This window comes from Phyllostomus discolor, chromosome 12, assembly GCF_004126475.2.
Source record: "Phyllostomus discolor isolate MPI-MPIP mPhyDis1 chromosome 12, mPhyDis1.pri.v3, whole genome shotgun sequence".
Classification (NCBI taxonomy): domain Eukaryota; kingdom Metazoa; phylum Chordata; class Mammalia; order Chiroptera; family Phyllostomidae; genus Phyllostomus; species Phyllostomus discolor.
Window position 1 is genome coordinate 53,102,466 of NC_040914.2, and position 9,940 is coordinate 53,112,405.

A 9,940-nucleotide genomic window follows, 5' to 3' on the forward strand; every position below is an offset into this window, starting at 1 on the left:
TTTTATATTTTGTTCTTTGCACTTAACTGTGTGCTTTGGAGAGTGACCTCATTGTCTTCTTTTATGGCCACAGGGTGGTATTCCAGCGTGAAGCCTTCCACACGGACAGTATTCAGCGAACCTTCAGGCTGACGATATTTGCATTTGAATGAGGCGGAATGCCTTAACTCCAAAGAACGGATTAAGAGTGGTAGCTTTTGGAAAGCTGCCGAGTGTGTGTCTGCATGAGGAAGGGGTGGGGATGCAGTCTCATCAGTTAGTTTAACAAACACTTCTGGAAGCCACACTAGGGAAGAGGTCCTTTGCTGGAAGCTGGTACAATAATAGCCAACAGCTGTGGAGCTCCTGCCTGGTGGTGGCCACTGTGGCGGACTCCAGCCAGCAGAGTCCACCTGTTGTGGCTGAAAGAGAAAATAAATGCACAGGCGACAGCAATCCTGTGGGAAAAAAAGGGGACGGCACGGCTACTCTCTCAAGGGGAGAGTGTCCATGAGTGCCTCGGCCACTCTCTCAAGAGGAGAGCGCCCCAACCTGTACCTACACAGGCTTTTATTGTTTTTCTTGGGGCTTACATCAGAGAATGAGTTATTATCTATTACATAGAATATTGTTGTCTACATCTTAGGTACGATCAAGGAAATGAAAATAACACGCAGAGGGAAATGGCGGTGAGCTGATTAGCTCTGTCCTTGGGTGAATTCACACAGGCTTTGGAAATCACCTTGAAGATAGACAATACACATTTGTTGTTGTTGTTGCAGACCAGGGCGATGGAGTTTTAGCAAGAGCAAGCCGTAACAGTCAGTATGCATTTTCTAGGCCTGATTCCCACGGGAAAACTCGGTTGGAAGGTCTGGCTCCTGCCCACCACTTCGCTTCGGTAGGTTTCCCATACAGCGCTGAGTCACATTGGCCAGACTGAAACAGACCGGTCCCCTACAGGCCACTGGCCTAAGCACATTAACTTATTTAATCCTCACCACAACTGTGATGTCGGTGCCATTATAAACTGTTCCCATTCTATAGGTCAAGACTTCCAGGCAAGGTAAGCCACGTGCCCAAGATCACCAAGCTAATGGGTGACAGGACTGGACGTCACCCACGGAGCGGGGCTCCGGGCCCCTGCTCTTGTTAACTACATCACTGTGCTGCCTCCCAGGCACACAGACATTTCCTGAATTTCACGCCAGGCCCTGGGCTTGCTCCCGAGAGAGCGGTGATGATGCCTTAGAGATGAGCCCCAGCTGCAAGGAGTTAACATCTACAACAGGGCATCATCCACCCGGATGCAAGGCCGCGTTAAAAGAGAGAAACACACTGAACGTTCTGGAGGGTGCAGGAGGGGTGGTGAGGAATGAAGGGATGCGGAAGGGGTGACGCCTGAGTGCGAAGGGAACCAGCATTTAGGGAGTGGCTGCCCCACACCAGCCACTGCACAGGATGAGTCTTCCCAACAACCCTGGTATCACCCCTGTTTCACAGATGGGAAAAATGGAGGCTCCCAGAGATGCATTTGAGTGGTGAAACCAGGGTCCTCGCCCAGGCTGGCCTAGGACTCAGAGCCCGCTGAGGTGTGCCCCGTGCTGATCCCGTGGCCCTGTCCCCTCAGGAATGTCTGGGATCTCCAGGCGGCCTGGTGTGAAAGGTAGTCAATTAACGAGCCCAAACACTTTGAGGATGATGCTGCCCATTAAAAGGCCTGGTTCCCACAGTTGCAGGCAGTGAGGCAGAGAGGGCTGGGGGGATGTTAGAGCAGCGTAGGAAGTGCTGGGCAGAGGAGCCTTGAGCAAGGATGCTGAGATTCCACCCGGTCCAAACACTTCCTTCTGAGGCCCCAAAGGACGCCACCGTCTGGGGCCAGAGCTGCCCCAACTCCCGTCTTCCCAGAACCACCCCCCCCCCCCCGACTTCCACCTGAGCTGCATTCGGTCTGGGCGACCATTCCCTCCGTCCTTCATGACATTGACTCGCTTCAGAATTCTTCCTCCTAAGCACCAACCTTCGTGAAGTTACAAGCTCCGTGTGCGAGTGGCATTTATTTCTCACGTGCATTACGGCCCATTAAAACCACTAATTCAACGAAAGCAAAGTTTCTCTGTACATACCATCTAAAAGCCTTTCCCTTGGGGGACCCCAGCGGGAGCCCTTCTCTCCCCAATGAGCCCAGGATTCACTAACCCCGTGTTGAAGCCTGTGCTTCCTCCACTCCATGACCTCAGACAACTCCCTTTTCTTTCTCTGGGCCTCAGTTTCCCCAGCTCTTACATAACGAGGTGGCGAAATACACAGACCTGAGCCGGTCAGACTGGGTTAGAATCCAGGCCCTGACCTTTTTTGGCAAGCAAGTCACTTAGTGCATCTCTGCCTCCGTTTTACCATCTGGGAAATGGGGGGCTACTCCGTGGGGCTCTTGAGGGGCTCTGCGCCTTCTCCCAGGAGCCTACCCTGACCATCCTATTGTGTATGCCACGTGTCCCCGAACCCCAGTAACCTCTGAACCCTCTTCCTCCTCCTTTCTCCTATAGCATTTATTACTTTCTAACAAACTATATGATCGATGGATTGCTTATTTACTCTTTTTTTCCCCTCCTGTTCCTTCATGAGAATGTAAATTCCGTGAGAGCAGGGATATTTGTTTATTGATGATGCCAAGCACCCGTCTGGGCCTCAGTAAATATTTCTTGAATAAGCGGAGTGAATGAATGAATCCCGAGCCTCATGGCTCCTACACAGTGTTAGAATCCCGCACGCCCAGAAGGCAATCCCCTGACCGAAGAAATCATTGCCTTCAGTTTAATATTTCAAAAGAACGGGGACATTAGGGAACATTCGCTGATTCCAACGTAAGCCAGTCTTCCGCTTTTTAGAAGTACTGAAGACACATCAAAGGAAATGAAACAATCATCAGACCAGTGCCTTTCAGCAAGTCTGGGGGTTGGGGTGGGGCTTCTGCCCAGTGAGGCTTTGAGAGAGGCGTGTTTTAGGCCCAGGGTGGGCCCTGAGGTCCCCTGCCGGCTCTGGGTCACCTTCCCTGCCGGGCGGGAAGGGAAAGCTACTTTCCCAAGCACCTGCTCAGTGCAGGAGCTTCCTGTTCAAGCAGCGCCTGGATCCCTCAGAACAACCGCGCACGGTGGGTGGCACTGTGCCCGTTTTTCAGATGGGAAGGGAGCGTGGAACGAGAAGGTGGCCTGCCAGGGATCACACAGCCAACTGCTAAGCAGCAGAGTCCGGATTGGTCCTGGTGCTCCCAGACCCTCGCTCAGCCCCGCAACCCCCACCCCCTTAGCCCCCTGCACCTTACTTCGGATCCCTGTGGCTCAGCTTCCCTGAAACACGGCTGAAGGAGGCTTCCTCAGATGAGGATGAGGATGAGGATGATGCTGCAGAGTCTATTTCTTCTCTCCAGAGAGACCTTATGGCATGTCTCGAAAGCCAGCGCTTGCTTTCTGACCCCAAAGGGCTGGCCCACTTCCTCCACCAGACTGGGGTCCAGAAGACTTTGGTTGTTTCCAGAAGGATCACAGAAGCTTCCACAGGCGCCTTGGGTAGCAAGCAGCAGGTGGGTCCAGAGGCCACCCTCCTAAAACAGCGATGTCCATGGGATCATCCCGCGTGCGGCTCCTAGATGGTCACCGCGCTCCGGCCTCCCCGGATGCAGATGCTTCCCTGACATTTCAGCGGAAGGAGACGCAGCGGAAGGAGACGCAGCGGAACGGGAAGGCGGCTGCTGCTGCTGCTGCTGCTGCTGCAGAGGCAGGGGCATCGCGTGGCGGGCCCCAGGACGGAGAGAGGCTCCACTGCTCCCCCTTTGCTCCCTTTGAATTTTGAGCCATGGGACTCCAGTATCGCTTTAAAAATCCAGAAGTAAAACTAAGCATTTTTCACCATGATGATTACAGCCTAAAAGTTATACAGTAGCTTGTTTAACATAATCTAAGTGTTAGGTTTTTGTGATCAAAATGTTATGTACGTATGTCACCAATAATGGAACAAGCCGACCTCATGGAGCTCCTGGAGGGATGCACTGAGGACCCAGGGCCACTTTTTTTTTTTAATGTACCGATTTTAGAGAGAGAGAGAGAGAGGAAGAAACACCCATTTGTTGTTTTACTTGTTTACGCATTCATTGGTTGATTCCTGTATGTACCCTGACCGGAGATCAAACCCACAACCCTGGTGTCTTGGGACGATGCTCCAGCCAACTGAGCTGCCCACCCGACACCTGGGTCGCCACTGAGGTGTTGCTGTCAAAAGCGCAGAACCTACTCAGAAGGGAACATCAGGCAGACACTGAGGGCCCTTCTGCAAAGTGGCTGGCGGAGGAACTGGGATGGATGAAGGGAGAATTGAAAAGTATGACTACTAAACATCGTGGCGTGGTGCTGGATTGGGTCCTGGAGCAGAAAAAAAAAAATTACTGTAAAGGATGTTGGTGAGACAACAGGTGAAATTTAAATAAGGCCTGCAGACTGACTAAGAGCATCCTAACGGATGTTCAATTTCTCGATTTTGCTGATTGCATTATGGCTGTGTAAATCAATATTCTTGTTTTCAGGAAATACGTAGTAATGTATTTCGTGCAGGGGCAACTTACTCTCAAATGGTCCAGAGAGAAAAAATATATAAATAGAAATCTATACGCGTCTGTATAGTACAGACACATTTACATGCACGTGGACAGAGAGAGAGGAGAGGTGACAGGGTGACAGCCAATGTTCGCAGACGCACAGCTGCGTACGGGGATATGAGAGCTCTTTGCAGCATCCTCGCAACTTTTAGGTTTAAAATTAATTTTTAAATGATGGAAAGATATGAGCCAAAGTCATATTTGTGCTTATTTCTGGATGGTTGGACGAGAATGAATTTTTTTTTCTTTTCTTCATTTATATTTTCTTTTGGTTTCCTTCCCTTCCTCCCTGCCTCTCTCCCTCCCTCTCTCTTCCTTCCTTTCCTTTTGAAAAAGAAATACAAGCACATGGCAAAAATAATGAAACACTAAAATATGTCTCCCTCCCTACCGAGCAGACCCAAGCTCCCCAGCCCCTCTCAGAGGTAACCGCCGGCGCATGTGTCTCGCGTCTCCTTGCACTCCGCTCACGTACAAACGTACAAACGTGTATGACTGGGCAGCCTCCCCCCACGCATCCTGCACTTTCCCGGACACACCCTTCTGCACTCCGCTTTGTCTCGGCTAACCTCGCGTTTTCTCAGTCCTTCCCTATCAGAACACCTGGAGCTCCTTCCTGTTTTGAAGGAGTTCCTTTGCGTTCATGGGTCACGATCCCTTGACGTCCACACTCAGCCCTTGCCGATCCTTGACGAGCAAGGTCGCAACGAACCGCACCCACATCTATGCGCGCTCCGCGCACGCAGATGCACGGAGAGGGCCCTTTCCCGGCAGCGGTGTTGTTTCGTGAAAGCGCTCACGCCTTCTGGAGGCCGCTGCGGGCGTCCTGCAGCCCGAAGTCACCAGCCCCGTCCAAGCACGCGTTTCCCCGCAACCTCCCCAAACAGCACGCCGCACATTCCGGGATCTCTGCCCATCTGATAGTCGCTGAAGAACAAAACAAACAAGCAAGCAAAACAGAACCAGAGGCGTGGGAACATGGAACAGACTGACAGCGACCGGAGGGGAGGGGGAGGGGGGTAAGGGAGGAAAGGAGGGGAAGGGTCTGGGCAAGGAACAGGTACGAATGACCCGTGGACGTGGACAACAGTGTAGGGATTGACTGTGGGGGCGGGGGAGAGCAATGAGGGAACCTGGGGTAACTGTAATAGAACAGCAATAAAAAAATAAAAATAATAAATGATAACTGGTTGTAGTTTTAATTTGCTTATCTGTGATCATTAGATGAGTATCTTATCACTTGTTCTAAAAGCGATTTGTGTTACGTTTTTCTCTCTGTCGCCCCTCCCTGCACTTACATGAGTGATCTACATTTTCTACCATAGACCCAGCACTCCCACTGGGAACCCCACGCCAGCAATCCCCAGCTGAGCCCTCTTTGGCCCCCCGAAGGGGATGACAGATGGGGATCTATGCGTCCTGGTGCGTCCGGACCACAGCCATGCCCAGTGACCTGGGTCTCCTTTCGGGATTTCCAGCCGAAAACCAAGGGCGATGATTTACCCTGGGGGCTGCGGCCTGCCCTGGGCCTCTGCAGGGCACTGGCCCAGGAACAGAACTTCTTAGTCCTTGTGAGTTTCTGTTTCCCCGCCCACGACTTCAAGCGCTGCGGTGGGAACAGAACACTTCATTCAAAGGAGGCCCTGAAAGGCCCTTTGTGCACCTCGGTGCAGGCACCAGTTCAAGGTTCTCTGAAAGAGAAAGTCTTGGACAGAACTTGGCAGGTCAGGCCCTCGTTAACTAGCCACTGGCGCCCTCGCCTCATTAGTATGCAAACACATGCTGGCCCAGCCTCTGCTCCTCCTCAGAGCTCCCGGGACCCAGCCGGGTGCTAGTGTTGAATTTAGAAGAGTGGGTTTTTTTCCTGCTTCACCTAAAAAGAAAGTTCCAGAGATAGGGGCTTCTCCTCCCTGGGGATGTCATGGCGGCAGGTCACCTCTCAGGGTTTTCGTCATTATCTTGACGGTGCTGACATCGGGGAGAGAGCTCAGGGTTTGCAACCAGAGAGATGGCAGTTCAGATCCTGGCTGGCTGACCTTGGCAGATGGCCTCTCTGAGCTAGTGTTCCCGTCTGGAATACGGATTACCCATAGTCCCTACTCTGCAGGTGAGGTGTGGGTATCCTGAGATGCCGAAATGGGACTGAAGGGAGTTTGGAGGTCACAGAACAGCAGGACCAGGCTTTCCCTCTAAGGGGACTGTCACTAAACCATCTCTCAAAATTCAAGTTCACACGTTTGATGTGCACACAAAGCCAATCACCAAAATACCAGAGCTTAGAGGTGGAGAAAGGTTTATTCGATTTGGCCAAAGCAAGAGGAAGGGTGAGCAACATCTCTCCAATCTGCCCTCCCCCAGGAGCAAAAGTAGGGAGCTTTACGCAGCTGGGGAGTAGGGGAGGGCAGCTCCAGGGAACCCAGGTGCGTGTCCTTCGGTCTCAGAAAACACCTGATGCAACCGGACTTCTGGGCCAGCAGGTGGTCCCAACTTCCATCAAGGTACTCATCCTGTTCGCACAACAAACTCACAAATTTTCCTGGTGACCCTGGAGTTATTCCTTCCCGCTGGACAAAGAAACAGTGTATCATCAGCATATTTTTTTTCCCTAGGGAAAGTGTTGATAACTTTCTTCAGCTTCTCAGAAGGGTTTTTGACTTGAAAAGAGTACAAACCACTGAGAGGAACCGATGAGGTCACTGTTTCCCAAACCTGGGAGTCACCTGAGAATTAAAAAAACATGGGACTCTTCCTGGATCCTCCTCCCAGCCCGCTGAGTCAGAATTCCTAAAAGACTTGTTTTTGAAAATTTCTCCCTGGGTCATTCTGATGCCCTCAACCACAGGTCAGTCTGAGGTCTCTAGAAAATAGTAACCAAAGGCCTTGGTGAATTTTAAGAGACTCCGTGCTCCTGAAGCTTTAGGATTTTAAATCAGGAGGTCGCCAGTCAGGACGCTGTGGCTTCTCTGGCCTATGGATGCATTAGTTGTCCATGGGGAGAGTATTTAAAAATAATAAACAAGTAAACAACTCTTATCAGTGTTCAAAATTAGAATATTTCACAAACACACACGTATACACACAATCCTGGCTTTAAATTTCTCATCTAAAATTGGGAGAACTGACAAAATTTGACTCTCATTTCCAAATCTCACCATTCAGTTGGGACTTAGTCAGTTTGCCACAGTCCCCACCGCTCCCTATTACCTACCATCAGCTTACTTCACTCTTACTCATTCACTACCTTGCCCCTTAGGTCACTTCTATTGGAGACCCCTATTTGAAGTTTCCCGGGAAATTTCACCAGCTTGGGGGATGATTGACCCTCAGGCGAGTCCCAGACGGAGTCAGGGGCCATCTGCTCCCAGCTGAGCTGGGAACGGAGGAGCCTGAGGTCCCCACTTTCCCCAGACACCTGTCCACACGTAGCCTGCTGGCGTCTGGGAGTTGCCCTGTGACTCCGGCACTGGGGCCAAGGACTTCAAAGCCAAATAAGTTCCAAACTGGGTTGGCACCAACCCTCCTTGGCCTCAACTTGTTTTCTTCTGCAGAACCTTCCCGCCTCTGCTCGCTTCCTATTAAAATTAACAAGCATTGCAGGCAGGCATCAAAGGCAGGACTGTGCCTTTAATGTTAATCCAGGCAGACCCAGGCTGCACTCACAGCCCCTCCCCTGCCCTCCTCCCTTCCAGCTGAGCTGGGTGGCATGGTTCAGCTGCGGGGGCCAGGATCAGAGCTTTGGCCATTCTCGTCTGTTTGATATGTGCACCAAGAAAAATTGCAGGGCCAGGAGAACATCTCCACAGCAATTTTCTTCAAAGTGCCCTGCAAGAACTGGCCCATTCTTTTCCTTTTTTCAAAGATTGTATTTATATATTGTTAGAGAGGGAGAAAGAAAAGGAGAGAAACATTGATGTGAGAAAAAAACATCAGTTGGTTGCCTCTCGTATGTGCCCCAATCAGGGACAGAACCTGCAACCCAGCAATGTGCCCTGACCGGGAATCGAACCGGTGACCTTTCACTTTGCGGGACCATGCCCAACCAACTGAGCTACACCGGTCAGGGTATGGCTAATTATTCTTAACAGGCGCCCTCAGAAGGGTACGTTATAAACCCCATTTTATTGGCAGGGAAACTGAGGTCAAATGGCTTGCCCAGGGCCTTAGAGAGAGACAGACTCAAAGTTATGGCGGAAAAAAACCTATGTCCATTGGAGTCTCCCTCAGTCGTGAAGCTGGCCCGGGAATTCTAGCACACTGAGGCTTTCGTGCCCGCCTGGGCTGTCGTGGCCACCCGTTCTGGTTCTCACTCGGGGCTTCCCGGACCGAGCTGCACAGAGACACCAGGTGGAACCCCACCGGCGCGGAGCAGGGGGCGAGCCCTGTCATCCACCCCTTCCCAGCGCAGGAAATGGCAATGGTGGGTAATTACTCCCCTCCTATAAACCCCTCAAGCTGCTGTCTTTGATTGTTCCTCCCTAACGTGAAACGGGGGGCACCCAATTATTTGCAGACAACCGTGTACCTGTACTGGAGAAATCAACAGACTGAAATGCTGCCGCACTATGATTCAGAGTTCTGGGTGGAATCCCCGACAGCTGGGCGAGGGAGTCTCGGTCCCTCTGCCTGAAGGACCTGTTTGAACAGAAGTCCTCAGACCCCCGGGATGTCCAGCCTTCAGGGAACGTTAGCAGTCTGGCAGGCCCACTGTTGGGACAGCGTGTGGGCGGGGAGGGGCAGCTGCAGGGCCTGGAGCTGCTGAATTCACTCTCGCATCTTTGGAGGAGAGGCAAGACCTAAAAGGACCTGCAGACAATGGACAGTTAGTGAAGTTTCTCCAAAACGAAGCTTTGATCTTAAAGCTCTAGATCAAAACGCTGGCTGAGGGGGTGGCCCCTCTAGAAATCTTAGAGAAGGAACCTCTTTGACGGCCCCCAAAACACCGTCTTTACCAGCACCTGGAGCGGAGCTGGGGGAGGCCTGAGCGGTCATCTCGCTGTGGGCGCCTCCTTGACGTTCCGGGGAAACCGAGTCCCTGCGCAGAGAAGTGAGCCTGTGAGTGAGCGATGCCAGCGAGGGAACGGAGGGGACGCAGGTGTCCCGAGTCCCAGCCCGGTCTTCTTGCACCGAGGGAGAGAAAAGAAGACACAAGAGGAAAAGCGAGACCTGGGGAGAAAAGGGGGGAATGAGAGAAGAGGAGGAGGGGAGAGGAAAGGGAACAAACACAGGGGGAGAAGGGGCAGAGAGCGAGGGAAGAGACAGAGAATCATGTACACGAGGCCCCTAGTTTATTTCGTCATCCGGGCCCTTGGGTCT